The sequence below is a fragment of the Hylobates moloch genome, unplaced genomic scaffold (genome assembly GCF_009828535.3).
Source record: "Hylobates moloch isolate HMO894 unplaced genomic scaffold, HMol_V3 SCAFFOLD_3, whole genome shotgun sequence".
NCBI classification, from domain to species: Eukaryota; Metazoa; Chordata; class Mammalia; order Primates; family Hylobatidae; genus Hylobates; species Hylobates moloch.
Genome location: NW_026652278.1, coordinates 88,301,757 through 88,309,546, shown reverse-complemented (window position 1 = coordinate 88,309,546; position 7,790 = coordinate 88,301,757). Strand labels below are relative to the sequence as shown.

The following is a 7,790-nucleotide window of genomic DNA, read 5'->3' as shown; positions in this document are numbered from 1 at the left end:
TGGGAAGCGCAAGGGGTCAGGGAGTTCCCTTTCCTAGTCAAAGAAAGGGGAAACAGACGGCACCTGGAATATCGGGTCAGTCCCACCCCAATACTGCGCTTTTCCAACGGGCCTGGAAAACGGCACACTAGGAGATTGTGTCCCGCACCTGGCTCGGAGGGTCCTGTGCCCACGGAGTCTCGCTGATTGCTAGCACAGCAGTCTGAGATCAAGCTGCAAGGCGGCAGCGAGGCTGGGGGAGGGGCGCCCGCCATTGCCCAGGCTTGCTTAGGTAAACAAAGCAGCCAGGAAGCTCGAACTGGGTGGAGCCCACCACAGCTCAAGGAGGCCTGCCTGCCTCTGTAGGCTCCACCTCTGGGGGCAGGGCACAGACAAAAACTCAGCAAGAACCTCCACAGACTTAAAGGTCCCTGTCTGACTGACAGCTTTGAACAGAGTAGTGGTTCTCCCAGCACGCAGCTGGAGATCTGAGAACGGACAGACTGCCTCCTAAAGTGGGTCCCTCACCCCTGAGCAGCCTAACTGGGAGGCACCCCCCCAGTAGGGTCAGACTGACACCTCATTCAACCGGGTACTCCCCTGAGACAAAACTTTCAGAGGAACTATCAGACAGCTGAATTTGTGGTCTCACGAAAATCCGCTGTTCTGCAGCCACCGCTGCTGACACCCAGCCAAACAGGGTCTGGAGTGGACCTCTAGTAAACTCCAACAGACCTGCAGCTGAGGGTCCTGTCTGGTAGAAGGAAAACTAACAAACAGAAAGGACATCCACACCAAAAACCCATCTGTACATCACCATCATCAAAGACCAAAAGTAGATAAAACCACAAAGATGGGGAAAAAACAGAACAAAAAAACTGGAAACTCTAAAAAACAGAGCACCTCTCCTCCTCCAAAGGAACGCAGTTCCTCACCAGCAACGGAACAAAGCTGGATGGAGGATGACTTTGATGAGTTGAGAGAAGAAGGCTTCAGACGATCAAACTACTCTGAGCTACGAGAGGAAATTCAAAACAATAGCAAAGAAGTTAAAAACTTTGAAAAAATATTAGAAGAATGGATAACTAGAATAACCAATGGAGAGAAGGGCTTAAAGGAGCTGATGGAGCTGAAAGCCAAGTTTCGAGAACTACGCGAAGATTGCAGAAGCCTCAGTAGCAGATGCGATCAACTGGAAGAAAGGGTATCGCTGATGGAAGATGAAATGAATGAAATGAAGAGAGAAGGGAAGTTTAGAGAAAAAAGAATAAAAAGAAATGAACAAAGCCTCCAAGAAATTTGGGACTATGTGAAAAGACCAAACCTACGTCTGATTGGTGTACCTGAAAATGATGGGGAGAATGGAACCAAGTTGGAAAACACTCTGCAAGATATTATCCAGGAGAACTTCCCCAATCTAGCAAGGCAGGCCAGCATTCAGATTCAGGAAATACAGAGAACGCCACAAAGATACTCCTCGAGAAGGGCAACTCCAAGACACATAATTGTCAGATTCACCAAAGTTGAAATGAAGGAAAAAATGTTAAGGGCAGCCAGAGAGAAAGGTCGGGTTACCCACAAAGGGAAGCCCATCAGACTAACAGCTGATCTCTCGGCAGAAACTCTACAAGCCAGAAGAGAGTGGGGGCCGATATTCAACATTCTTAAAGAAAAGAATTTTCAACCCAGAATTTGCTATCCCGCCAAACTAAGCTTCATAAGTGAAGGAGAAATAAAATACTTTACAGACAAGCAAACGCTGAGTGATTTTGTCACCACCAGGCCTGCCCTAAAAGAGCTCCTGAAGGAAGCACTAAACATGGAAAGGAACAACCAGTACCAGCCACTGCAAAAACATGCCAAATTGTAAAGACCATCAAGGCTAGGAAGAAACAATAACAACTAACGAGCAAAATAACCAACTAACATCATAATGACAGGATCAGATTCACACATAACAATATTAACGTTAAATGTAAGTGGGCTAAATGCTCCAATCAAAAGACACAGACTGGCAAACTGGATAAGGAGTCAGGACCCATCAGTGTGCTGTATTCAGGAAACCCATCTCACGTGCAGAGACACACATAGACTCCAAATAAAGGGATGGAGGAAGATCTATCAAGCAACTGGAAAACAAAAAAAGGCAGGGGTTGCAATCCTAGTCTCTGATAAAATAGACTTTAAACCAACAAAGATCAAAAGAGACAAAGAAGGCCATTACATAATGGTAAAGGGATCAATTCAACAAGAAGAGCTAACTATCCTAAATATATATGCACCCAACACAGGAGCACCCAGATTCATAAAGCAAGTCCTCAGTGACCTACAAAGGGACTTAAACTCCCACACAATAATAATGGGAGATTTTAACACCCCACTGTCAGCATTAGACAGATCAACGAGACAGAAAGTTAACAAGGATATCCAGGAATTGAACTCAGCTCTACATAAAGTGGACCTAATAGACATCTACAGAACTCTCCACCCCAAGTCAACAGAATATACATTTTTTTCAGCACCACACCACACCTATTCCAAAATTGACCACATAGTTGGTAGTAAAGCTCTCCTCAGCAAATGTAAAAGAACAGAAATTATAACAAACTGTCTCTCAGACCACAGTGCAATCAAACTAGAACTCAGGATTAAGAAACTCACTCAAAACCGCTCAACTACATGGAAACTGAACAACCTGCTCCTGAATGACTATTGGGTACATAATGAAATGAAGGCAGAAATAAAGATGTTCTTTGAAACCAACGAGAACAAAGATACAACATACCAGAATCTCTGGGACACATTCAAAGCAGTGTGTAGAGGGAAATTTATAGCACTAAATGCCCACAACAGAAAGCAAGAAAGATCCAAAATTGACACCCTAACATCACAATTAAAAGAACTAGAAAAGCAAGAGCAAACACATTCAAAAGCTAGCAGAAGGCTAGAAATAACTAAAATCAGAGCAGAACTGAAGGAAATAGAGACACAAAAAACCCTTCAAAAAATTAATGAATCCAGGAGCTGGTTTTTTGAAAAGATCAACAAAATTGATGGACCGCTAGCAAGACTAATAAAGAAGAAAAGAGAGAAGAATCAAATAGATGCAATAAAAAACGAAAAAGGGGATATCACCACCGATCCCACAGAAATACAATCTACCATCAGAGAATACTACAAACACCTCTATGCAAATAAACTAGAAAATCTAGAAGAAATGGATAAATTCCTTGACAAATACACCCTCCCAAGACTAAACCAGGAAGAAGTTGAATCTCTGAATAGACCAATAACAGGTTCTGAAATTGTGGCAATAATCAATAGCTTACCAACCAAAAAGAGTCCAGGACCTGACGGATTCACAGCTGAATTCTACCAGAGGTACAAGGAGGAACTGGTACCATTCCTTCTGAAACTATTCCAATCGATAGAAAAAGAGGGAATCCTCCCTAACACATTTTATGAAGCCAGCATCGTCCTGATACCAAAACCTGGCAGAGACATAACCAAAAAAGAGAATTTCAGACCAATATCCTTGATGAACATTGATGCAAAAATCCTCAATAAAATACTGGCAAACCGAATCCAGCAGCACATCAAAAAGCTTATCCACCATGATCAAGTGGGCTTCATCCCTGGGATGCAAGGCTGGTTCAACATACGCAAATCAATAAATGTAATCCAGCATATAAACAGAACCAAAGACAAAAACCACATGATTATCTCAATAGATGCAGAAAAGGCCTTTGACAAAATTCAACAACCCTTCATGCTAAAAACTCTCAATAAATTAGGTATTGATGGGACGTATCTCAAGATAATAAGAGCTATCTATGACAAACCCACAGCCAATATCATACTGAATGGGCAAAAACTGGAAGCATTCCCTCTGAAAACTGGCACAAGACAGGGATGCCCTCTCTCACCGCTCCTATTCAACATAGTGCTGGAAGTTCTGGCCAGAGCAATCAGGCAGGAGAAGGAAATAAAGGGTATTCAACTAGGAAAAGAGGAAGTCAAATTGTCCCTGTTTGCAGATGACATGATTGTATATCTAGAAAACCCCATTGTCTCAGCCCAAAATCTCCTTAAGCTGATTAGCAACTTCAGCAAAGTCTCAGGATACAAAATTAATGTACAAAAATCACAAGCATTCTTGTACACCAATAACAGACAAACAGAGAGCCAAATCATGAGTGAACTCCCATTCACAATTGCTTCAAAGAGAATAAAATACCTAGGAATCCAACTTACAAGGGATGTGAAGGACCTCTTCAAGGAGAACTACAAACCACTGCTCAATGAAATCAAAGAGGATACAAACAAATGGAAGAACATTCCATGCTCATGGGTTGGAAGAATCAATATCGTGAAAATGGCCATACTGCCCAAGGTAATTTATAGATTCAATGCCATCCCCATCAAGCTACCAATGACTTTCTTCACAGAATTGGAAAAAACTACTTTAAAGTTCATATGGAACCAAAAAAGAGCCCGCATCGCCAAGTCAATCCTAAGCCAAAAGAACAAAGCTGGAGGCATCACGCTACCTGACTTTAAACTATACTACAAGGCTACAGTAACCAAAACAGCATGGTACTGGTACCACAACAGAGACATAGATCAATGGAACAGAACAGAGCCCTCAGAAATGATGCCGCATAGCTACAACTATCTGATCTTTGACAAACCTGACAAAAACAAGAAATGGGGAAAGGATTCCCTATTTAATAAATGGTGCTGGGAAAACTGGCTAGCCATATGTAGAAAGCTGCAACTGGATCCCTTCCTTACACCTTATACAAAAATTAATTCAAGATGGATTAAAGACTTATATGTTAGACCTAAAACCATTAAAATCCTACAAGAAAACCTAGGCAATACCATTCAGGACATAGGCGTGGGCAAGGACTTCATGTCTAAAACACCAAAAGCAATGGCAACAAAAGCAAAAATCGACAAATGGGATCTCATTAAACTAAAGAGCTTCTGCACAGCAAAAGAAACTATCATCAGAGTGAACAGGCAACCTACAGAATGGGAGAAAATTTTTGCAACCTACTCATCTGACAAAGGGCTAATATCCAGAATCTACAATGAACTCAAACAAATTTACAAGAAAAAAACAAACAACCCCATCAAAAAGTGGGCAGAGGACATGAACAGACACTTCTCAAAAGAAGACATTTATGCAGCCAAAAAACACATGAAGAAATGCTCATCATCACTGGCCATCAGAGAAATGCAAATCAAAACCACAGTGAGATACCATCTCACACCAGTTAGAATGGCCATCATTAAAAAATCAGGAAACAAGAGGTGCTGGAGAGGATGTGGAGAAATAGGAACACTTTTACACTGTTGGTGGGACTGTAAACTAGTTCAACCATTGTGGAAGTCAGTGTGGCGATTCCTCAGGGATCTAGAACTAGAAATACCATTTGACCCAGCCATCCCATTACTGGGTATATACCCAAAGGACTATAAATCATGCTGCTATAAAGACACATGCACACGTATGTTTATTGCAGCACTATTCACAATAGCAAAGAGTTGGAACCAACCCAAATGTCCAACAACGATAGACTGGATTAAGAAAATGTGGCACATATACACCATGGAATACTATGCAGCCATAAAAAATGATGAGTTCGTGTCCTTTGTGGGGACATGGATGAAACTGGAAAACATCATTCTCAGTAAACTATCGCAAGGACAAAAAACCAAACACCGCATGTTCTCACTCATAGGTGGGAATTGAACAATGAGAACTCATGGACACAGGAAGGGGAACATCACACTCCGGGAACTGTTGTGGGGTGGGGGGAGGGGGGAGGGACAGCATTAGGAGATACACCTAATGCTAAATGACGAGTTAATGGGTGCAGGAAATCAACATGGCACATGGATACATATGTAACAAACCTGCACATTGTGCAGATGTACCCTAAAACCCTAAAGTATAATAAAAAAAAAAAAAAGAAAAAAAAAAAGAAAAGAAAAGAAAGGTTGTAGCTGGCAAAATAATCAGTAAACTTAAAGATGGATCAATAGAGATTAAGTAATCTAAAGAACAGAGAGAAGTAAGAGTGATGAAAAATGAAGAAACCTTCAAAAAAATGAGGAACCCCATTAACTACACCAATATATTCATAACAGAAGTACCAGAGGAGTGAAGAAATATCAAGTAGCAGAAAAAATATTCAAACAAATGAATGGCTATGCTCACCTTGCAACACATATACTAAAACTGAAACAATATGAAGAAGATTAGCACAGCAGCTACACAAGAATGACACACAAGTTCATGAAGTGTTGCATTAAGCAAAACAAAAAAAAAAAGAGGCCAAAAACTTGCAAATCTGTTGACGAAGAGAAAATCTTGAAAGCATCAAGAGAAATACAACTCCTCACATGAAGGGAATGTCCTAAGATTAACATATGGCTTCTCATCAGAGATAGTAGAGGCCAGAAGGAGGCAGGATGACATATTCAGTGTACTGAAAAAAAAATTTTTTTTTTGCAATGAAATACCTTTTATTCATACAGGAAAATTATTTCTTTAATCTTCACCACAATACTAGTGGAGTTGTGGGGGGAGGTGGGGAAAATATTGTGTTCCCAGTTGTCAAATAAAGAAGCTAAGGCTTACAGAATTTGACCTGAGGTCACACAGCTATTTTTTTATTTTATTATTATTATACTTTTAAGTTTTAGGGTACATGTGCACAATGTGCAGGTTTGTTACATATGTATACATGTGCCATGTTGGTGTGCTGTACCCATTAACTTGTCATTTAGCATTAGGTATATCTCCTAATGCTATCCCTCCCCCCTCTCCCCACCCCACAACAGTCCCCGGTGTGTGATGTCCCCTTCCTGTGTCCATGTGTTCTCATTGTTCAATTCCCACCTATGAGTGAGAACATGTGGTGTTTGGTTTTTTGTCCTTACGATAGTTTGCTGAGAATGATGGTTTCCAGCTTTTTTAATAACCTGTCACCTAAAATAGTAGAACTATTTGCAAAACAGAGGGTGAAAATTAAAAATCCTCAAATTAAAAAATAAATAGAAATAAAAAAAACTTGAGAATCCATTGCCAGTACACTAACCATAAAAGAAAGAAAAGAAGTTCTTTAGGGTGAAAACAACTGATTCCAAACACTAGTTCAAATCCACAATTATTGTGGGTAAAGGCAATGATACAAGAGAGTAAAAAAGGCACATTTTTTCTTCTTTCTTTTCCTACCCAATTTAATAAGCAAGTATGTATAAGTCAATGTTTATAACTGTATTGTTGGACCTATAACATATAAAAATGCAATATATTTAGCAATAAGACAGGCCAGGCATGGTGGGTCATGCCAGTAATCCCAACACTTCGGGAGGCTGAAGCAGGAGAATCACTTAAGCCCAGGATTTCAACATCAGCTTAGGCAACATACTGAGACCCCATCTCTAAAAAAAAATGTTTAATTAGCCGGGCACAGTGGTGCACACCTATAGTCTCAGCTATTCAGGAGGCTGAGGTGGGAGTATTGTTTGAGCCCAGGAAGTTGAGGCTGCAATGAGCTGCGATCCTACCACTGCACTCCAGCCTCAATGACTCAGAGAGACCCTGTTTCAAAAAAAAAAAAAAAAAATACATCGATAAACAAGGAAACAAATAAAGCAAAAAAAAAAAAAAAAAAAGAATAAAGCAAAAAAAATAGAGCAGCTGGGTGTGGTGGCTCACACCTGTAATCCCAGCACTTTGGGAGGCCAAAGCAGGCAGATCACCTGTGGTCAGGAGTTCAAGACCAGCCTGGCTA

General features: G+C 40.7%; 1 protein-coding gene and 1 non-coding gene across 5 annotated transcripts in view; one reads left to right on the top strand and one right to left on the bottom strand.

Moving 5' to 3' along the window:
• The window catches only part of LOC116461506 (zinc finger protein 33A), a 61,786-nt gene that overhangs the window by 21,020 nt on the left and 32,976 nt on the right, over nt 1–7,790 (bottom strand). The window lies entirely within an intron of this gene.
• Nucleotides 6,201–6,306, top strand: LOC116466156 (U6 spliceosomal RNA). The gene has a single exon (XR_004247406.1). It is a non-coding gene; the product is annotated as a U6 spliceosomal RNA (small nuclear RNA).